The sequence below is a fragment of the Musca autumnalis genome, unplaced genomic scaffold (genome assembly GCF_047663935.1).
Source record: "Musca autumnalis isolate F117 unplaced genomic scaffold, ASM4766393v1 scaffold_1, whole genome shotgun sequence".
NCBI classification, from domain to species: Eukaryota; Metazoa; Arthropoda; class Insecta; order Diptera; family Muscidae; genus Musca; species Musca autumnalis.
In genome coordinates, this window is record NW_027411644.1 from 68,807,957 (window position 1) to 68,832,727 (window position 24,771).

The window sequence follows — 24,771 nt, forward strand, 5'->3', positions numbered from 1 at the left end:
TAGTTTACCTTTACCATTAGAGAGGAGATGTGAATATGAAAGGGCTTGACATCATCTAAGTGTTAGGGAAATTTGAAATTAAAAACGAATTTAAAGACCCAAACAATGTACTTTTATTTATTGTAGACCTTGGAATGGATACAACCTAAATCAATGATCTACTTGGCAATAATATGATTATGTAGTTAACCTTTAAGCCTATAATCTTTGTTGCTAGTGCTTTAAAGATTTTAAATAAATAAATAAATAGTTAACCTCAGCTACACTTCATTATATTCCAAGCAGCTTGTATTCTAATGCTTGGCATCATGACCTCTTTTGTCATAACTTTTATTTTGTTCATAGCAATGAGCGTTTGGTTATGACTTCATTGTTGCTTCTTCAACTTCACTATCGAGAAATTTTTCTTCATAGCTCATCTTGATTGTGAAGACGATAAGGACGATGAATGAATCCCTTAACCATTTTCCTCCTGACTTCTACGCTTCTTTATTCAGACTAGAGCTGGCAAACTATCGATATCTTCCCCATTCGATTTTTTCGATATTTCCGTTTCAAATTATCGATAAAATCGATAGATTTGTCACCGATATTTATTTAGAAGCCAAAATGGTCAACAAACGTGTTTTGTTTACATTTCGTATGCTTTCAGTTGATTGCACTGTGATGGGTCTAAAGTGGTACTGTGAACCAGAGAATCGACGAGTTTCCGATCCCGAACTAGTTCATATTGCTAGCGGGTACTGACTCGTCGGCCGAGTGCGGAGAATAGTTAAAAAAATTGAAAAAGTGTTTTAATACAAAACAAAAATTAATCATGGAAATTAAATTCCTCGAAGTCATAAAGTCTTTGCAGTATACTGCCATAAATAGCCATCTCGAACGCAAAATCCAATTCAGAGAGAAAGTGCTATGGACCGTCATAAAGCTCTTCATATACTTGGTATGCTGTGTTCCGGTATCATGTGTTCCGACACTGCTGAACCTTTCTTGCATACTTATGGAATTGGTTTTGTCTCCCAATGTTACATCTGGCTTGATTGTGCAATTGTTGACTGGTATCAAAATCATTGAAGTTGGTGACACTCCCAAGGATCGTGCTTTGTTCAATGGTGCGCAAAAACTCTTTGGTATGGTTATTGACATTGGTCAAGCCATTGTTTATGTCATAACTGCAATGTATGGTGATCGATCTGAAATAGCTGTTGGTGTTAGCTTGTTGTTTGATTTAATTTTGTTACTTTTGGATGAATTATTGCAAAAGGATTATGGCTTGGGTTCTGGTATTTGTCTCTTCACCACCACCAACATTTGCGAAACCTATTTGCAGAAGGTCTTCTCACGAATCACCGGTTCAATCCGCGCCATTTTCCTGCAGATTCTAAAAAATTTCATGAATTCGTTTTATTCGTTTACACAAAAAGCTTGTATAATCAATTGCGTATTTTAGTCCCGGTCCACACTCGAGCGATTTTATTGAAAAAAATTTCATAAAATTAGGTGTTCTTAGATCGAGTTCCTCACAACAGCAATTTCATAATACTACTCTACTATGTCCCGGTTCACCCTAGAGTAGATTTCATTAAGAAAATTCATGAAATTAGGCGTTCTTAGACCGAATTCTTCACTACAGAATTTCATGATTTTACTCTACTGAGTCCCGGTCCACACAAAAGCGATTTTATTGAAAAAAAAAATCATGAAATTATGCGTCCCTAGATCCGTTGTTCCATTGTAGAGTAACATCATGAAATTGCTCTAGTGGGGAACTCGATCTATGAACGCCTAATTTCATGATATTTTTCAATGAAATCTCTTTAGTGCGGACCGGGATTGTGGAACTCGATCTAGAAACGCATAATTTAATGATTTTTTTTCTATGAACTCACTTTAGTGTGAACCGGGAATATGAAACTCGATCTAGGGACCCATAATTTGATGAAATTTTGTCTATGAAATCACTCCAGTGTGGACTGAGGCTTAACAATTTGTTTAAAAAATATCCTGGCTATTGGTTCAACGGCTCTTATTTAGTGATGTCAAAATGTTCGATAGCATCGATATAAAAAACTATTCATCGATATTGGCGTACAAAAATACGTATCGATAATATCGATATTTCCAATGATGGTTTGCCAGCTCTAATTCAGACATGAGGTAGAAATTACTTCTTTTGCCTGCCAAAATGTGGGACAAGCAATGTCTTCGTGCTTAACGCTAATCTTCTGTGGAGGCCCGCTGTTATGAGTGATTGCTATTTGCCGTTCTCCATGATTGGTTGCATACAGGAGTAAAGCTGACTGGATGGGCTGCCCTCTCCAAACCTCCGATCAATCTAGTAGGAACGTCACAATATTGTTTTAAGTTGGATTTGAGTTTGTTTTTATTCTTTTTCCTGCTGCAAGTGGATGCAATCACATACTGCTCTTTGACACGTACGCCAATTAAATTTTTAATTTTCTGACATAGAGAGTATGCTGCTGAGGAATGGATGAGTGTGTGTTTGTGTTGTTTTCTCTACAGATCAAGAGGGGCAAACGTACATTAAGGATTCTTTTTTTTTCTGGGAACACAATAAGAACGGTTGGTACGAGGTAAGGATTATAAGTAAAACACTTAAGAAATTCTCTGAAGAAAGTTTGTTGACGTGATTTAATTTGTTTTGTGATTGCAATGAAAGAAGAAAATAGTGGAGAAAATTTATGAGACATTTAATAGATAGCTAACTTGTCCATTAGGGCGACAAAAAAATATATTTTCTTTTTGCAACTTCTAAATTTTTCCAGTTGATTTAAAACCTTTGTGATTGGTTAAAATTAACCCGTGTCTACCGAGCAATCTTTGTTTTCATAGTAATATGCGTGGGGTCAAAGGTGCATTTTTACGAAAATTCTCTGGAAAGGTGCGGCACGTACGAAAGAACTCCCAATAAGCTTTAAAACGATACCTATATTGATGACGCTAGAACAATAAAATGTCAAGACTCTTACCCGGAATTGATAGACTCCCCGGAAAATATGGTTTTGAAAAACATAATGGAAATAAAGTAAAATATTTCCGAAAAAATCAAAGGAAAGTTTGGACTTTCCGCGGGAAAACTACATATCGTTGCGATCAGGATAAGAACCAGCACTACATGTTGTAAAAATGCCAACCCGATACGAGATGTACCTATAAACGAATTTTAAGCCCTAGTATGTGTATTTTCACCGATTTCTGCAATGAATTATCGCCTGTCTAGAGTGATTTCTAAGCATATGTTTTTCTATATTTTCTTCTTCTGTTAACTGATGATCTATTAATATCTTTAAATTTTTAAATTTCTGAAATACTGATTATTCACTGAACTCCCACAAATCAGCAGCAAAGACAACCACAAGAACATGAATAAAAGACTTTATAACAAGTAAAAAGTCGTTAAGTTCGGCCGGACCGAACTTTTTATACCCTCCACCATAAAATAGTCTTAATTAAAATTTAATAATTAGGGTCCTTTAACAATTTTAGGTGGAACAACTTTTCGACAATGGATAGACTCCTACTGCCTCCTACTATTGCTTAAATTACACTGTGAGCACAAATGTTGGGGCAGAGATATTTCCTTTTGGAGATGAAAGCCCTTGGTGTGTGTATATTAAAAACCCCGAAGGACAGATGCGCCGTGAGTCGAACTTCCGCGTAATGGCGTGATGAAGTTTTTACAAGAGACCCTGTAAGCCATCATGAATTAGCATTATATCTTTGTTTGTTGTTTTTGTAGAGCACTTAAGCAACAGTGAACAAATAATTCCTGATGGCCCACAGGGTCTCTAACAAAAATTTCATCACGCCATAACGCGGAAGTTCGACTCACGGCGGATCTGTCCTTCGGGGTTCATAATATACTCACCAGGCCTTTCTTCTCCAAGAGGAATTTTCCGTGCCCCAGACTTTCACCTCCATTTTGTTGCACAGTGTTATCTAATCTAATCTAAAAAAAATGTGTTCAGCTAGGTGAAAGGTACCACTAACGGGGCTATATCAAAGAGTCAACCTATCTTTAAATTTTGTTGGCGGAAAAGTTTTAAAACTGCAGGCAACTTCAAGAGTCAAATTGAGGGTAGTTTCATCAAAACAATGTAGATCCTCAAAAATGGACCAATGTTGACGAATTTTAGTGAAGAAATTTCATGACCACTGAAAATTCCCGAAAATCGGGAGGTACAGTTATATGGGGGGATATACCAAACATGGACCTATATTGACGATTATTTTTGAATAGACAAAATTGTAGCTAAAATTTTCAAAATACCGATCATTACAGCTAGTTCGGTTAAAAATTGCAGCTTAAATTCTCAAAATACCGAAAATCGGGATATACCGTTATATGGGGGCTATACCAAAACATGGACCTGTGTTGGCGATGTTTCGCTGGAGATGTTTTATGACCTGAGAACTTTAAATGTCAAATTACAGCTATTTCGGTAAAAAAACTGTAGCTAAAATTCTCAAAATACCGAAAATCGGGAGGTACCGTTATATGGGGGCTATACCAAAACATGGACCTATGTGGACGATGTTTGGTGGAGATGTTTCATAACCACTGAGAACCTCAAATGGCAAATTACAGATAGTTCGGTTAAAAATTGCAGCTAAAATTCTTAAAATACCGAAAATCGGGAGGTACCGATATATGGGGGCTATACCAAAACATGGACCTATGTTAACGATGTTTGGTAGAGATATTTCATGGCCACTGAGAACCTCAAATGGCAAATTACAGCTAGTTCGGTTAAAATTTGTAGCTAAAATTCTCAAAATATCGAAAATCGGGAGGTACCGTTATATGGGGGCTATACCAAAACGTGGACCTATGTTGACGATGTTTGGTGGAGATATTTCATGGCCACTGAGAACCTCAAATGGCAAATTACAGCTAGTTCGGTTAAAATTTCTAGCTAAAATTCTCAAAATACCGAAAATCGGAAGGTACCGATATATGGGGGCTACACCAAAACGTGGACCTATGTTGACGATGTTTGGTGGAGATATTTCATGGCCACTGAGAACCTCAAATGGCAAATAACAGCTAGTTCGGTTAGAAATTGTGGCTAAAATTCTCAAAATACCGAAAATCGGGAGGTACCGTTATATGGGGACTATACCAAAACATGGACCTATGCCCATATCCTTTGGGATATAAGTTTGTTGATCACTAGGAACCCTTAGTGCCAAATTATAGCTAATTCGGTCTGCAAATGTGGCGAAGAATATCAAAATATCTCAAATCCGGAGGTACCGTTATATGGGGGCTATAACAAATAGTGGACCGATATAGCCCATTTTCGAACTTGACCTGCCTATGGAAAAAAGACCCTCGGGTGCAAAATTTCAGCACTCTATCTCAATTATTGCGGACGCTAGAGTGATTACAACAGACGGACAGACGGACATGGCTAGATCGTCTTAGAATTTTATCCTGATCAAGAATATATATACTTTATACGGTCGCAAATGATTACTTCGATGTGTTACAAACGGAATGACAAACTTAGTATACCCTCCATACTATGGTGCAGGGTATAAAAACCATGAATTAGCCAACAGACCACAACATAAGGTTTGTTGGTTGTGCTGAGCCAAATGAACAGACAGAAATGGAGTGGTAGGCAGACAAGCAGGCGGGTTCGGGTCGTTGGTCGTTCTAATGCCGCCGTTTGTTTTGCGTTGTTGCTTGACATACCTGATTCTCTCAGCGAAGCTTTATTTGTGTTTGGCGAATATGGTGGGAGAGGTGAGGAGGTGGTGGTTGGAAGATATTGGCAAATTGAGAATACTTAAATTTATTTCCCAATGGATGTTGAAAGTTTATGCCGGTTTATAATTGCCGCTTAACACTACCAAGTGTTCATTGTGGAGAGATGATAAAGAAACATTCCAATCGACTTTGTAGGGTAGGCCCCGTGCAATGTTTTCCAAATTATTACAAGGTTGAAAGTGTTTTGTTTTTTGTTGTTTCCAGTTTCTTAGCTGTTTATTTTCTTGATGAGCGTAGTGCAACAGAGCAGGAGGTATTATACGCTTTGATAATATTTTATTATCTTTCACGTTTTGTCGTCGGTTTAAAACAATATTTGTTTTTAAGTTGCTGCCGCACAGTGGTTCGTGAATCGATTTTCCTGGACAAAACCCCAATTTTTGTCGTCACCGATTGTTAATTTCTATATAGGAATCGATAGTAAATATATTGAAAGTAAGAAAACCAAAAAAATAGGTCAAAATATTGGTACGTGTGTGTGTGTATTTTTATAGTTTGTTTATTGATGTTTGACCTTTTTGAAACGGTTAGAACATATAAAAAACTCAAAAACACTCATATTATGACCCAAAATATAATAAAAACTAAAATTTTTAATTTTAACCTTGAATTCCTCTGCGATTTCAATGAATCGGAAAGACGATTACGAGGGCCACTAAAAAACCTTCTGGCCTAGGCAACACGCAGTGTCTTTGTATGTCGATAAAGGGCCATCCTACAGCACTATGAAAAACTGGTTTAAAGAATTCAATCGTGGCGGACACTCTCCAAAAAAAAACGAAGTTCGTGAGGGTCGTCCAAAAATGGTCGTTGTGTCGGAAAAAATTAAGCCGTGCGTGAACGGATAATGCAAGATCGCCATGTTATGTACCGTGAGATAGAGGCATCCATGGACATTTATTCCACCAACTACCATTTGATATTGCATGAACGCTTGGCGCCAAAATGGGGGTTTTCTCGTCGGATCCCGTGTAGGTCGGTGCAAGAAATTTCGAAAAAAAAACGCGGTGCTTCAAAAGACGTTTATAAGGTGGATCCAGGTAACGAATCATAAAAATATGCGTGTGAGCCCGAAAAATCGTAGCAATCGCCAGTAGATGTTGTAAAAGCGTTCAAAAACCATGTTTTGGAGGTGTCTCAATCAAGCCACTGTTAACAACCCAACACATGGTCAGTTGTCAAACTGTCCTGACTACACTCAAACTAAAAACTGTTAAACTTTCCTGGTGACTCTGCATGTTGCCTAGGCCAGAAGGTTTATTGGCCAAAAGTTACAGAGTTTTGTCCAGGAAAGAAACGATTCTAAACCAATCGAACCGACATCGTAACGAAATCGGAACAAAGTTCGGGCCCTACGTCCGCCGTCGGATCCGAAATCGTAACGATATCTTAACGAAAGTTGTATGAAGTAGTTGACATAATTTTGGAACGAAATGTCGGAACGAAATCGGAAGAAAATCCTTGGGAAATTCGGAATGCGAATTTTTTCCTCCGAATTTTCGTACAGATTTCTGAACGATTTCGGAATAATGTCGTATGAAATCTGAGGTACCTTCCGAATCTTCATAAAGATTTCTGAACGATTTTGGAATAATTTCCTATGAATATCGAAGGAAAAAAATTTCTCTGACGTTCGTTCCAATTTCGGAGAGAATGTCGAAAGTAAATTTCCCTTAGAATATACCAATGTTTTCTTCCGATTTCGGTACGAATTCGGAGCGAAATGTTGGAAACAAAAATTTCCTTTCGCACAAAAACCACCTTTTGTATGTATCTAACAATAAGGGGTTGCTTTCATTTTAGTTTGTTGTCGAAAAACAAAGTGATTGGTTATAAAATTCGCATATACAAATTTTAAATACATATTTTAAATGTAAATGCAGCATACATACAAGCTGGTGCTGATAGACTCAACATATTCGTACACACAGTTTACATTGTTCTACTGTAACTACAAAATGATAACAACAGTGAAAATCATTAGAAACGTTTGAAATTACAATCTTCCAATAAAAAAATAACAAAGAAAAAATTGATCAATAAACAAGAGGCGTCAGAGAAAATTTTTTCCTTCGATTTGCATATGACATTATTAAAACATCGTTCAGAAATCTTTACGAAGTTTCGGAAGGTACCTCCGATTTTCATACGACATTATTCGGAAATCGTTCAGAAATCTGTACGAATATGTTGAGTCTATCAGCACTAGCTTGTATTATTATATGTTACATTTATATTTAAAATATTTAAAAATTTGTATATGCGAATTTTATAACCAACCATTTTGTTTATCGACAACAAACAAAAATGTTGCTTGTTAGATATATACAAAAGGTGGTTGTTGTGCGAAGGGAAATTTGTTTGCGTCACATCGATCCGAATTCGTACCGAACTTTACATCCGACATTCTCTCCGAAATCAGAACGAATTCCCCTACGAAAAATTCGGAAAGAAATCTGAACAATTTTGCTTCCGAAATTGTTCCAATGTGTCGGACATTCGACATTTGGTTTGCTGGGTAAATAAGCACTGCCCTGTCAGCATTTGGAAGTGAGTTTCACACCCCTCGCCTAAAACGTCACTCCGGAGAAACGCCAAGGAAGATCGTTAGTGCATTGCACAAACAATTTCTATAGCATTATTACGATTAACTTTTATCGCGTATGCCGATACTTCGGAGTGACTTTCAAGGCGATTGTTTACCTTTATTTAATAATTCAACACATTGAACAAATATGGGACATTTTTCTATCTGATGATTATATGACACGGTTGTGCAGTGGTAAGCATACTCGTTTTGAACTCTGAAGGTCCGGGTTCGTTTCCCAAGTCAGGCAACAAAACAATATTACATTTTTAAAATGAGATAAATTAACGTAGGGGGAAATTCCTAATTATAAATTGTCTAAAAGCGTACTTCGAAAAAAAGAAAAATAAAATTAAAAAAAAATATATACATATATACATATATATATTTTTTGTTAATCCAAGAACTATGGCGGAAATGATCTCCAGGAAGTGTCGCTGGAGTGACTTCCAAGACGACACACGGAAGTGGTTCACTTCAGGCTGACTTCCGCGACTATCGCGACAACTTTTATCGCCTTTGGCGGCACGAATAAATCACTTCCGCGATAGTTTTTGCTTGCAGGGTGGGTATTAATGGAATAGGTACATACACAGCCACTCACGCACACACACGAACTCATTCACCAAATGACTCAAACTGAAAATCAAGTAATTCGCTTTGCTTGCACGCTTTACGCCCCGGGCAAAGGGTTATGGTAATCCAACTAGAATCAGCGTATGATCGTCGATGTTATTTTATTCCCTCCTTCACACTGCGTCACTGGTTATGGTAATAAAAACGAATAGTATTTTTTTTAATTTGGAAAACTTTCGACCACAGAACGCGCTCGCTGTAAGGTGGGCGAGGTATGAGGAGCCCAAATGCAAAAAAAAATTTTAAAAAAAACATTTTAAAAATTTTCTTTCTCATTTTTTTTTCAAAATTTTATTCCACAATTTTCACTTACATTTTTATTTATTTTCATACTTTTTTCTTTCTTAACTGCTTTTTTAATTATTTTTATATTAATTTCATTTTAATTCTTTCATAGAATTTATTGTCGTCGTCGCATTATTTTCGTATCCGCCGCACACCATCGTCTAGTATTTTAACGTTTGGATACGGAGGATTTTATTGCCGCCGTCACACAGCTAAGCCAGAGGCCGGTTATAAACAAACTGATTGGATTGGAGTTATGTTATCGTTGTGTTGAACAAAAAGTTGGGGGAAAAAGGAAATAACGAACGAACACACATTCAACGACATACACACAGATACTCGCAACCATCGGATTCAGAATTGTTGTCATAGTCGTTGGTTGTTGTTTGATGCCAACCGAATGAATAGTTGTCGTAACAACAGCGAACCCAAACAACCAACTCAATGGAGGACACCAACAGGGTTACCTTGGTATATCCGGTAGTAGGTATTCATTCACTCATTCAAAATCCACAAACTCGAAGCTTTACATTGATGGGAGAATTTACTCATAACTTTTATGCTACCTTTGATTACACTGTGAACCGAAATTTTGGGACAGAGATAATTCCTTTTGGGGATGAAGATCCGCCGTGAGTCGAACTTCCGAGTTACGTCATCTTGTGGTACTTTTACAGCGGTTCTTAAAATAAGGGACGAAAAGGATATTGAAGGAAGCAAGTTAGAAGGTCGAAATGTTCTTCGAAAATAATCCTCATTCAATTTGACTGAAGACATATCATCTCATAATTAATCTAAAACAACAGTTAACAAAGATATAACGCTAATTTTAGATGCCTTAGAGGGTCTTTTGCAGAAACTTTATCACGCCATAACTCGGAAGTTCAATTTACGACGGATCTGTCCTTCGGGAATTTTAATATACTCCCCGAGGGCTTTCATCCCCAAAAGGAATTATCTCTGCCACAGATTTTAATCTCCATTTTATGTCACAGTGTCATTGATCGAATCGGATAAAGTCACGAAAACCCATTTCTAAATACGTTTGGTATTTTTTCTTTCTTAATACAAATTTTCACACAAGTATTGAGGGCAATTCATTGGTCTTCGAAAAATACACCCTTCTACAAAATACACCCTTTCTACAAAAATTGCAAATAATGTCTTTGTGTAGACTTGTTACTCCTCTATATATGTAGAACAAGTCTGTTTCAGAACTGCAAAAATCTATTAGTTAAAAAAAATCGATAGTCCTTGAATCCATAAAAATCCATGCTTGTGACTCTGATGGCCTATAGATAAATAATCATTAAAAATCCAGGTTCATGGCTCTGCTGGTCCTTGTAAAATATTGCTAAAAAAATCGTTGTGTGTGACTCTGATTTTCACTAGAAAAATACTATCTAAAAATTACTAAATGTGGCGCTGTGGGTCAATGAAAAATTATTACTTAAAAATAGATGTTGGTACCTCTGTTGGTCCATCGAAAATATTCCTTAAAAATTCCCATTTCTGTCTCTGTTGGTCCATGGAAAAAATATTTCTTAAAAACCTCCTTTTTAAGGCTCTGTTGGTTTATGCGAAAATATTGCTAAAAAATCCACATTTTTGGAAATGTTGGTCCATGGAAAAATATTCTTTAAAAATTTCCAATTATGACTCTGTTCTGTTCTGTTGGTTAATGTGGCTCGTTAAACATCCCTATTTGTGCCTCTGTTGGTCTATTAATGGGTGACTTCCGTATTGTCAATTTCTTTACAAATGACAAATAATATACAATGTTTTCTGTTTCTCATCGCCGATTTACTTAACAACTACGGAGCTACGTGTTTCATAACGTCAAAACAGGTATTTTTAACGCAGGTAAAAAGCAAACAAGTATCACTTTGTTTTCTGATGCATTCGCATGTGATTTTGATAATTTTGTAATTAAGCAGAAAAATATATAATTAAAATGGATGATTCGCGAAGGTAAGTATATATAAGCAATAGGTTAGGTTAGGTTGAAAAGAGGGGCGCAAGACGCCACATGTCCAATGGACATACACTTAAGCCAGAATAGGCCTGTTGTGCGCTCTAGACTAATTGAAGAAAGGGTCGTATTTGGTCTGTTTATTATTTTAGGAATTCTGTGCCCTTAACAAAATCCCTTAACTGTTTAACATCAATTACCGTTATCTGATTAAGTCCCGGTATAGTGTCGGTCCCTAAAGACTGGGACCTGATATTTGTGAAAGCTGGGCATTGGCAAAAAAAGTGCTCCAACGTTTCGTCGTCCTCTCCGCATGCCCAGCATAAGCTGTTATCTGCACATTTAATTTTATGCAGATATGCTTGTAGGCCCAAGTGACCAGTAAGGATACCTGTTAGCCTACTAATGTCTTACTTACTTTACTTAGCTGGCCCATTACAGAACATTTGTTCTATAGGCCGAACTAAGAAGAGATCTCCATTCCTCTCTATTTGTTGCTTCGCACTCTGGAATACCGCGCCTTTTCATCTCATCATCCACTTGTTTGCGCCATCTATTCCTTGACCTGCCAATTCTGCATGCACCGCCAAGCGGTCCGTAATTATACGCCTTTTTAGCGGGTTCATCATCGCTCATTCTTATGATATGGCCTAGCCAACGCAATCGCTGCATCTCGATACGTTTAACAATATTGATGTCGTTGTATAGCAGATACAGCTCGTGGTTCATGCGACGTCGATATTCACCGTCAACGCAGATTGGTCCGTAGATCTTTCGAAGAATTTTTCTCTCAAACACACCAAGTACTGCCATGTCTGCTTGCGCAAGTACCCAGGCTTCGGAGCCTACTAATGTCTGCCTTACTTAATAATAGTAAGTTTTTAGTTTTATCCTCGTTTGGGACCCCCAGAGAAGTATTTATGCAGTCCAGCACAGTTTTCGATTTTACTGTCTTGGATGTTATTGCATTGATTGTCATTTTACTGTCCGTAAGGACGTTAACGGTGGTTGGTCTCGAGTTAGCATTAAGCCAGTTCAGACACTCTGTGATCGCCCTGACCTCCGCTTGAAGGACCGTATTGTGATCCGGCAACCAAAGAGAGATTTCGGCCTCTGGTTATTCAATAAAAAGTCCCAGTCCCGTCCTCCCCCCTAACATCGAGCCGTCTGTATAACAGCAGTTTCCAGGAGGCTTTCCAGCTAGGGTCCCGCCGATCCACGAGTCTCTGTCAGGTATTAATGTTTCACACGAGGCAACTACAATTGTTTCAGATATACGGTCCGAATTAACTTTATCCATTGACTCCCCCGTTGTTACCTGTAGAATTTTTTGATGGTATGTTACGTGGTTCTTTTCGATCCACTCGTCTGTCGCCTTCAGCCTTATGGCTGCGACGGCAGCTTCATACCTTATCTGAATTTCTATTGGGTGTACGTATAGAATAGTTTCTAGTGCCCTCGTTGGCGTTGTCCTCATAGCACCACTTACTCCTAGGCAGCACATTCTTTGGACGTTTTGTAAAATGTTTATATTACATTTTTTATCCATCGCTGTCCACCAGACACTACTGACGCGTATGTTAGGATGGGTCTAACTACGCTTTTGTATACCCAGTGTGCCATCTTTGGATTGAGACCCCATTTAGAGCCTATGGCCCTTCTACAGGTTGACCAACATCTGTATGCTTTGTTGGCTCGTTCTTGGATATGATCCTTCCATTTAAGTTTCCTATCCGGGATTACTCCCAGATATTTGACCTTATTGGAAATCTTAATAGTCTTGTTAAGGAAAACAGGTTCCTCGATGTGACCCGGTTTTGTTTTCCTAGTGAAAAGACATATTTCTGTTTTTTTTCCGGGTTTACGTTTAAACCTCTTGGTCTAGCCCAGTTATATGCAAGTTTTAGAGCCGAATCGGCCCTTCTGCATAACAAATTAGGGTTCTTTCCCCTCAGAAGTATTATAACGTCGTCTGCATAACAGACTGGTTCAAATCCCTCTTTGGTTAAAGTCCTCAGTAGGCTATTTATGGTAGTAACCCACAGGAGAGGTGACAAAATCCCCCCTTGTGGCCTTCCCTGATCTACTTTATCCCGTTTCGTTACGTCGTGTAGCCCGCAACTTATCCATCTATTCCTTAGCATATTGCTTACCCAGTTCCTAAGGGCCCGGTCCACATAAAAATTATCTAAGGATTGGATAAGGGTTTCAGTGCTGACGTTATTGAAAGCACCCTCGATGTCAATGCATACTGCCAGTGTATACATCTTTTTGTCGAAGGTGTTTTCGATGTGGTGTACTACCTCATGTAAAGCGGTTTCCACTGATCTGCCTTTAACGTATGCATGTTGTTTATATTTAAGCATATCGTTTGGGATCTTGCTCTTAATCATGGTATCGACTATACGTTCCATGGTTTTGAGTAAGAAAGAAGTTAGACTTATCGGGCGATAAGACTTAGGAATTGCGTAGCTAGCCTTTCCAGGTTTGGGGATAAACACTACCCTCGCCTCCTGCCAGGCTTTAGGGCTATATGCAAATTTTAAGCATGCGTTGAAGATACCTGCTAATTTGGACGAAATATAGTCCACCTCCTTTTGGAGTAAGGCCGGAAAGACCTGGTCTGGTCCCGCTGCTTTAAAAGGTTTGAAACTGTTGATGGCATCTTTGACCATTGTTTCATCAATGTTTGGTGCTTCGTCCGTAGCATTTTCCCCATCTGCCGATATCCCTACATTTGCTGTAGTGCTCGGGGGGAAATGCGTATTCATCAAAAGCCCCAACGGGTCCTCAATTGTTTCCATCTTATTTCCCATATCAATCACCATATAAGCAATAAATAATAGCAATTATGTACAAAAATTTTGTTTTTTTATTTACAGTGATTACACTAGTAAACACGACTTTTGTTTCAACCGAAACTTTTGTTGTTTCTAAATGATTTCGACGAGTTATTTTCAAATCTGGTCACTGTTTTTCTCTATCAGCTCTTGTTCTTGAGATATAGCTCAAAATCGGGTTTTACGAGTTTTACCCAGAATTTCGTTATTTCCGGATACAAACAAATATTATATAATATATTTTGTGGGTTTTTCGACACTAATATATTAAGGAGATGGTGTACGTTCGATACAAACAGTGAATATATAACGAGCTATATCTCAAGAACAAGAGTTGATGGAGAAATACCGTGACCGGATTTGAAAATAACTCGTCGAATTCATTTAGTAACAACAACAATTTCGGTTGAAACATTCAACTTTTTCAATTTTGTTGAGCAGTGTTATAGATGGAGATTCGAGCAAAAAAAAAAATTGCTTCTCACAACATGGCTGCGTAATGAACCAGATTTTCGTTCGAAGCGAAGAAAGCGGACAGCTTTATGGGAACAGGTCTTAAGAGAAATTAAAGAAGTTGATGAGATCTTTCCATTCTCGCGCGATGATATTTCGAGAACATTTTTAAATTTTCTAGTTACGTATAAAAGAATAAAAGGCGGAACAATACTTCTGGAGAAGCACACTCAGCAAATTTTGACTGGAGGTTTGATTCACGCATTGTGATAAATTTAAAAAAATGTTCAAACGAAATTTGTGCGGCGGCGTTCTTCATGTTTGTTTTCCCTAATAACATCTGCCAGCGGTTCCACATCGACAATGTAAACAATGTTCACAGTTGCATTGTTGTGTACAATGCATGAGTGTGCAACTGAAATATGTTAACTAAGTTTACAAAACACAAAGCAATTGACAATACGGAAGTAAGCCTTATTTGCAAAAATAGGAAGAAAATATGAAGAAAAAAATAAAAATCATATTATTCTAATTTTATTTTTTTATGGTATAGGAAAAAATATTTTATATCTTCGTCTTTTTCGTTAAAATTTTACCCAATAGTGAAGATATTCGGTTGCAACGACATGTTGGTATATAGTTTTCCTATTAGCGAACATTTTTTAGATCATTATATTAAATCAGAAGGATTTCCAATTGGGATATAAAATTAAAATAAAGTTAAAGTAAATATTATTACAACACTTGAAATGCATAGAAACTGCGTAATAGTAGAAATGACATGATGCGCATTCGATTTTTCAAAACAGCGAATCAATCGCTTTTATTTGATGTACACTTTGTGATATTCCATTTGGCGACCACGATGTAGCATCAGTTGCATGTTAGGGTGCTCAATAACAGTACAATGCCCATAATTTCGCCGAAGTACATTTGCATTTTATGCGCATCCGATTTCATTGATTACCATTAAAAAATATATCATTCTATGCCATTTCAGTGCGATACATCAAGAACCGTCGATGTAGCATCGCACTCAATTTTTAGAAAAAATCTAATATAGCTCCGGATACGCGAACGTTTTTAAATATCTATTTTCGCACATTGTAAACAGGCGTTTCGCTCTGTTTATCTAATTAGGAATGACACATTAAAAACGCGAATAAATACGCGATATTTTCGAAAAGATTTTTTGCAAATTTTCGAAATTTGAGGGGTATAATATCCGCCGATATAGTGAATGGAGTTAGACGCGCAATGTCTAGAGTTGGGTAATCTAGTTCCTAGTTCCTTGTACTAGTTCCAAAACGTATGAGTAACATCATGAAATATAACGTGTGATATTAAGTATACGGAGTTTGTTCAAAGAAAAAATGTGGGCCATTGGAACTGCGAAGTGAACGAGATAGTTCCATATAGTTCCTTTGGCACAACTCTAGCAATGTCTAGTTGAATTCAGAACGTAAATAAAACTAAATTTACGCGGGTTTCCACGGAAATCGAATGGCATTTGTAAATTTCGAATCCAAAAACAGTTTTTTTAGAGCAGATTGCCGTTATGCTTTACACGCGCAAGTTATACATTAACCCTACGATCCATAACCACCTGGACGAACAGGAGTCCATAACCAGGGTACCCGGGTACTCAAGTGAAGTTTTTTCGTTTATATTCAAAAAAATAAAATTTATATGCACATTTTATTAAAAACGCTTAGTTTTTACATCTCAACTGTACAAATTTCATCTTTGTAAGATAAAAATTGGTTTCTATAAGCATTTTCTACCTGAAAGGCTCACAAAAAAAGGACTGGTTTTGTGTTCTTAGGTAGAAAACTTTGGGTTTTTTTATTTGTGTACCCTGGTCATGGACCCCCGTATACAAAAACTTTAAACTCATTTTTTAGTTAATATATTTAACCAAACTTGATAAAGTTTTTTTCAGTCTCTAAGTTTCGCCGAAATCTCTGATGATCCGGAGTTTCATGTTGATATCTTCAATAATAAAGGAACAACAGCACTTTAAAGTTCAAAAAAGTACCTGGTTATGGATCGTAGGGTTAAAAAATGTGAAATCACGAGTACTACAATCATATAATAAGCTTTTAGAGAAATCCGGCTGCGCGTGGCGATTAGTGAAAAAAATCAAAAAACCCCATTTTCAGTCTTCAAAATGTCAGCATCCGTTTGAGGTATATACAGTGGAAATACTAAAAAAATAATACATTAGAAACCTCATCTCTGAAGTATATTCTTTAACTTCTTCTTTGAGCATTAAGTTCTACATTGTGTTGTAAAGCACCACCATATTATGGTGGAGGGTATAATTGGTGAGAAACAAACGGTTATGTCATTCTGGTTATGTCGTGTGCCCCAATACCTTCTAAAAATTCCCAAAAATAAAAACTTTAAAAGCTTTCTGTGCGGAAGCTTTTTTATCGAATCACTTTATAATTAAGATTTGATGTAATCTTATGTAGAAACTCATTACGCTATGAAACAAGGATATGAGGTTGTAAAAAGTCATAACTCTAATATATACACAAGTCAATATAAACTTCCAAGGTTTTTTTATGATTTGAACTTTTAAAGAATATTTTTTCCAAAGACTTGCAGGGCTATAAATTGCATTAATTTGTATCCTTGTGTATTTTGATGTCATATTTATAAATTGTAATTGCAAACATGTGCTGAGTAATGGCACACGTAGTTACCACATACTTGGTCTGTTCCTTTACTTTTGAAAATAGTAAAACCGGCAAAAGTAGTAAAAGTTGTAAACTGTTCACATATGAATTGTATGGTGTCAGAAGTAAAGGAACGCTTTTCGAGTAAAAAGTGGGAAAACTTGAAGATTCTTGCACGTAAAGGAACAGAGCTACTGTGTGTATGTATACCAGGGACGTACGCAGGATTTCATTTCGGGGGGGCCCAACTTGACCAAAAATCATGAAAATTAAAAATGTTATGTATCGTTACGTAAAGCTATTTTAAAGGGTTGTTTGATAATTTTATGCACGAGGGGCACTAAAAACCTTCTGGTCTAGGCAACACGCAGTTTGGTGAAAGAACTTCCATGCAAAAAGTGCGAATATGTCGAATAGATATATACAGTGTTTGGAGGATATAAACAGTTTGACCCGAACATAACGCCGTTTCTTCTTTAAAGTGCATATATTACACACTAATTTCCGTGCCATTAAAAAAGTTTTGTATTATTGTAAGAAAATAATATTCGTTACTTTCAAAAAAAAAACACCAAAGCTTTACTATTTTACCAGAAGTGATAGAGTCAATGAAAGACAACTAAGCTATATCCTGAAAAAATAGGTTGAGTCGAAAAACTCCGTCTGATACATCAATGGTTTCCAACAACCAATCACTTCTGTCGGCACAGTGCAGGCAAAGTTATGAAATTTTTTTTTGATTTCTGGAAAACAAGAAAAAGTAGCAGTCGGGTTTGCCTACATAGAATACGGACTACATAGCCAATTTTTGTTCTGTAAATTGTAAAGCCAGGAAGTTTCCGAATTTTGTCTCCATTTTTGGACGTATAAATTTTCCGACATTACTTCGAAATATTTGGAGTGTACAACTTCTCGATTATTGGCGTTACCCAGCAAAATTTATTTGAAGTTGTTCTATGTGAAGTAAAGATTGAATAGCTTTTTTAGAAGCAGTCTACGCAGAGTCATGAAAAATGCATTCCGTTCTTCACATTTTGACAATGTCCGATTCGAATCCATTTCATAAAATGTTCATATTTTAGCAATGTTTAGATTTATAACAACTTTTTGCAAAGAAAATTCTCAAGAACACAAGAATCAATTTATTTCATGGTATTTTAATTATTCGGCAAAATGTTTGTATCTAGAATAAAATTATTTGATTTTTTTTTGCACTCAGTCGCTTTTTAAAATGATTTATTTGAGATATTCCATTGTTTTATATTCATTATATTTCAATTTCATTTAGACTATCGAACTATTATCAAACAACTGTTTTTTCAAACAAAAATGTTCTACAAAAACATGAGTTTGTTAGTAATTTGAAAGAAATTAGAGAAAGAGGCCATAAATATTAATTAGAAGTTACCACAACTCTTTAAAATACTCTTTTCCAAATGGCCAGAGGTCTCAAATCAATGAAAAATCCGCACTTAATAGATTTTAACTTCTCCCATATCCTCAAAATGCATGCTTGCGAATCTATTTTTAAATTAGTCGAAAAATCATTTCAAAATACATTCCATGAAATGTATATTTACCCACTACAAAGAACTAATGCAAAATGTGTGCTTAAGAAGCAAATTAGACAGTATCCTCACTGCACCATGCCCTTGTAAAAGACTTCTTTCACGTAAAAAGATATAGTCCAAAATCACTTGCACTCATGATTCAACTACTTCTTTGGCTACAAACATTTTGCTGGGTATGATCAAAAATGTGACTTCGATGAAAGCGCAAGAGTTTTGCACTTTTGTACAGACGATACCTGAAAGGATAGACGGATATAGTTCATTTTGGAAGTGGAGCTAATTTTGGAAGTCAAACTAGTTGGTCGGCGTAAGATTTAGAGCTTTTGGACCAATCCTCACCCACGAAAAATACATTATCGCTGTAAACAAGACCTCAAGTGAATCGACCTACTGTAGGTCTCGAAAAAATCGAATTGGACTTTGCTCAAGATTTTAGAGAAATATTTTGAAGTCTGGCAAGGGAAGTGTCCAAAATATTGCGAGATCCAAATTTTGGACAAAATCTGTAGGTCTGTTTATTTCGTTTACGGTTGTTTTCAGCTACAAATACTGATATTAAAATTAAAGATGGGCATGCTATTTATAGCAGATATTATGTGTGTTCGTTTACTCAAAATTTGTACAAATTGTTACTGGATTTTGTTCGTTTACTCTACAGGCCAATACAAAAGACCTTGGTCGTTTACAAGAAGTTACTGGACTTGTACAAATTTGTACAAATTATTGAGTAAACGAACACACCTATTATCACTTTATGATGCACACCAATACATTTTTCTCCATTATTTTCTCCCACTATTTAGCAATAAGTTAATATAAAATAGGAATACAAAATATTGATTAAGGCAGTAAATCAATTTTTAATTGGTTTTCGAGATATACTCCACGTAAAACCCTTGATATGTCGTACATATTGTCCAATAGACACTTCATTTAATGTACTTCTAATCCGCACGATAATGAATTTGTAATCCTTTTGAATACGAATTCCAAAACACAGGCATGGCATAAGGAAGGAATTCAGTTTTACTGGAAGTTTCTCTCAAAGAGCGTATTCAAACATAAAATTTTAAATATTTCTTCAGACAGCTTGTTGATAAAGTACATTTTCAGTACAGAACCTTCAGTACAATATCAGCTTTCATTTGAAATTTCAAAAAAAAAAAACATTTTTCTAGAGAAAAAATCTTAATAATTTGTTAAAGTAGCTCAAACAATTTTGTCGGACCAAACCATGCCCCCCCCCCCCCCCCCCCCCCCCTGCGTACGTCCCTGATGTATACGTATGAGTATTATTTATTGTGGCATTGGTGTTTTTATGTAACTACAAACATATGTTTCCGTGGCAAAAAGGACTTCAACAAAACTGCGGGAAATCATTGTATCAACAGCAACAATCATTCCATTCAGAGAATAATGGCTATCGATAAGGATGTGTGTCAAATGAAAGTTCAAAATTGATTTAAATTTCAAAAGCAACAGCAGCAAAACATCTGCAACAAAAATATTACAAAGAAGAAAGTGATTTTGTTTGTACACAGTAATAAATTGTATGAAAAATTGGTGAATAAATTTTTAATTTTTTTAAATTCAAGCCGAAATAATTATCAAAGAGATGCCAGTTCTACGCTCTTTAAAAGGCCAAGTTAATTTCTCCGAAAGTCATTGGAAGTAGGGCCATCAGAACTGTAAATATGTATTAAAGAAAATCAGAGGAGCATCAGCGTAGGTTTTTTTAAGAAATATTTTTCAAATATTACCAAACCTTTAGCGTGAGATTTGTATATTATATGTTGTCTGTATAACTTCAAAAACCTATATTTGTGACAATAATAATATAATAATTGGTTTGCCGTGCTTTGGAGTTCATGTGTCAAAACAGATTATGTTTTTTCTTCCTTTTTAAATCCCAAGCAGAATTTCCTCAACATATTTCGTGTTATCTTATGATGAATTCAACAATTAAATTTTTATTATGGTTTATGTACCTATTTCCATTCGAATAACCAACAGGTAGTCCCCAAAACCAAAACCTACCCACAATTTCCTAAAACAAGGACAAAAAATATATTAAAAATAAATTTAACAAATATAAAAATCTCTCTCCACCAACCAAAAAAAAAAAACAACCTTCCCATATATAGTTGGAACAATTTGTTAACCAAAACACGTTGCCGGAGACCAACAAACAACAACAAAAACAGAACGAAACGAAACAAATCAACACCAACATAAACTAAACGAACGAATCTCTCACAAAAATCCCCATGCAACACTAAAACTGCAACAAAATTGCAAATGGAATTATTTATGAATGAAAAGTTTTGGATGTTTTTGGGGTTTTAGAGCTTGGTTTATTTAGCGGTTGTTTTGTTGGAACAGCAGCAGCAACAAAAACAACAACAATGAATAAAATGTAAAACAAATATCAGCCTTTCTATCAGCAGACTACAGACTATATATTTTGTTAAAAGTGAAAAAAAAAACATTGGATATAACAAAAACGACAACATCGCCATCATCAACAATAACAAAAACATTAATATTATAACATTTATTGTTTAAAAGATGAAACAATGGATGAATAGAAACGACACTGTGAGATACTATATTGGATATTGTGAGGGGTTATTAGAGGGAAAACATAAAATAGGGGATTATACCCAGCAAAAAAGCAAGTACGAGAGGGTTGCGGTCGGACAGGACCGACCATGTGATACCCTACTCCACTATATCTATATATTTCAGCTGTCCGGTCATACCCTGCCAGCATTTTCTATCGCATATTACCCGATGTAGTCACTACCAAGCGATAAAAACACTCGCCTGCGAGCTCGCATTCTTATCGATGAAGTCTAACCGTGCGGGAAGAAATGAACCACGGCCAAGATACTACTTGTGAAAGTCGATATCGTGACTTCAAAAAAGGCAGTTTTGCGAAAAAATTGGTTGTGACGAAAAATATTTTTTTTTGTTTCTATTTTTTAATTTTTTATTATTGTTATTACTTTTCCAGCGCGTACATATGAACTATTCTTCGTTGAAATTGTCGTCTACGTTAATTTTGTCACTTTAAAAATGTTATGTTGCCTGGCCTGGGAATCAAACCCGGGACATTACGAGTGCAAAGCGAACATGCTACCCACTGCACCACCGTTGCATATGAACATCAGATTGATAAATGCCTTATATTTGTTCAAGGCTGTACACGCCTTAAATGAATCTAAACAATCGAAAGTGTCTGCGTAGGCGATAGAAAATGTCTGCCCATGCGATAGTCGTACGCCGTAAAGTGTCTGCAAAGGCAATAGAAAAGAAAGTGTCTGCCCACGCGATAGTCCATCTTCCATCTTTTTCGCTGACTCTAAGTAGTTATTGAGGACGATCAAACAGGACTGCAATACATTTGTTATTGTAAAATTCTAAAGTGTCGTTCTTTTACAAAAAATGAGAGTCGATTGCGATTGCTTTTTGTAGACGGAGTGAGAAACTCACTTCCAAATGCTAGCAGGGTACATACATAAGCTGATATATAGTTGCGTTAAAAATAATGGGAGTGTCCATACAGACCAAGGGTATTGTCAATAAACATGGTTAAACCTCTCCATTTTGGCTTGTTTTGTATTTGATTAACATTGTTGACATCCCAACTGTTAATTCATTAACAGATATGTGGCAATTTGTTTTAAATTCTTTACTGTTTACACTAACATTATAAATCGGTTTCAAATTTTGTTAAAAAAAAAAATAGGAGTGCACAGTGGATCCACCCATTGGCCAAAAATAAAAAATTAATGTCAAAATTTTGGTACAACATCTGGCAACTCTAACAGCTATGACGTGGACCTTTTTAAAATACTTTAGTTTTTGTTTCATTTGAACGCGATCTTCTTAAGAATAGCTTCAATAGTCGGAACATTTGACTAATATTTAGTTATGAGTACAACCCATATTTTAAGTGCAAGTAAATATATTACAAATATCGCGAAACTAATACGTATAGCAAAATATTATAGTGGGTTTTGAAGGAGGAGGTAATAGTTTAATTTTCATTAAAAAATAGTGTTTTAGCGTGTTGTGGAATTGTAGTTAGCTGCATATTTTCTTAGTGTATTTTGCAATGTCAATTCGATCATATACTTAAATTTGACCTAAGGTTTTAGTCATGATGCCCACCAGTGCCCACCTCGGGAATAATTTTCCAAAGTAGTTCATGGGTTTAAGATTATTCAGTATTAAAATCAGCTTCCATCTAGTGCCAGACTATAAATGGTGGGTCGATGACTTAAGCTGCCCTAAAATAGGGTTTCTATGGATATATTAGCGTATAACTCTGTTGTCTGACCACGTACATTAACATAATTGGCATCAGTGGCAAGATGAAGAAATCTTCTTCCAAATTTGTCTTACGTTGGCGGTACGTGCCTTCCAGGAAGAACGCTATAAGATCTACATTAAAAATTTTACCAATTTTAATACAAAACAAGTAAGAAAAGTCTATAGTCGGACGGAGCCGACCATGGGATACCCTATACCACTATCCCCTGGACAATCGCTCTCCACGGAACTTCTTTTCAATGATTGTGAAAATTTAATTATCAAATATCAGAGATGTAATGTATAATACTTATGACCAAAACCAAAATGTTATCTAGCATGACAAAGACATTTTTGTAGCAGGAAAGGAAACTTTAGTTGGCACAAACTAAAATATAATGAAACCCACTTATGGAGTACTACTACTTCCGTTCTTTAACCGCTACGTTATTGAAAATTTTACCAATTTCACACAAAAGTTTCAGTCCATTTAACCCGCTAAGTATTATCTGATCTTCACGTTGGTTTGTACGCTTCTTCTTCATCATAACTCAAACTTTGTTTAAAATTTTGCGGGTTATTATTTTGAACTACAGAGCCGCTACAAAATTGGTTTAAATTTTGTTTTTGGTCCATTTCATCCCATGAATATTTCATGATCCTCACCAAAAACTTATCTTTTCTATTCTGGCCCGAACCCAACCTCCTTAAAAAATTCGTTACAATCGGTCCATAATTGCGGCCTTAAGCTTTTTTACAATTTTTAATGGGCGAACACACATCGCTAAATCGCTTTATCTCGTCGAGATATGAATTTTGGCATATCAAATAAGGGGTCTAGGACGAATATTTCGTGGTGTTACATAAACTTTTGGAGAGACAATATGTAGCATGGGATAAAAATGTGGTTCTCTTCACAGAACCCATTATATATTAGGCAGTAGGCCCGTTATCTAGCAAACACTTTATTGCAATTTACATCAGAGGAAAGGTCAGTAGTTTGTTTTCATATGTAGGCTACTTTGCGAAACATATATGTCCTCAAGGAATTAAAATATCGACAAAAAATAAAAGTTGTATATTTTTCATACAAAAGTAATGGTCCATTTCACCCGCTAAAGAATATCAGATCATCATTCAAAATTGTAGGCATCTTTTTCGACCTATACTCTTACCCGGTGCAAAATTTCGTGACTATTGATGTATAATTGCGACTTCTAGCGAGTTTATTATTACACTACAAACAAATAACGGAATATATTAGGCTGTAACTCTGTTATCTGATCATGCACACCAACATAATTGGCATCAGTTGAAAGGTCAAGCGTTCCACTTTCAAGTATATCTCACTTGTCCGGAATGTCACTTCCAGGAATTAAGATATAAGCTGTATATTAAACATTTTCACAATTTACACACAAAAGTTTTGGTCCATTAACCCTCTAAATATTATCCGATCGCCATCTCAAATTGCAAGCTTCTCCTTTGTGATATACTCTTACCTTATTTAAATTACGCGTTGATCGGACTATTATTGAGACCTACAGAAAATTGGATAAATATTATGTTTTTGGTCCATTTCACCCGCTAAATATTTCACGATCATCACCAATAAGAATATGGATCTAT

General features: G+C 36.1%; 1 pseudogene; it reads left to right on the forward strand.

Annotated features, from left to right (window-relative positions):
* The first annotated feature begins 817 nt into the window (after nt 1-817).
* On the forward strand, nt 818-22,074 carry LOC141389742 (protein transport protein Sec61 subunit alpha-like 1 pseudogene; annotated as a pseudogene).
* The last annotated feature ends 2,697 nt before the right edge of the window (nt 22,075-24,771 follow it).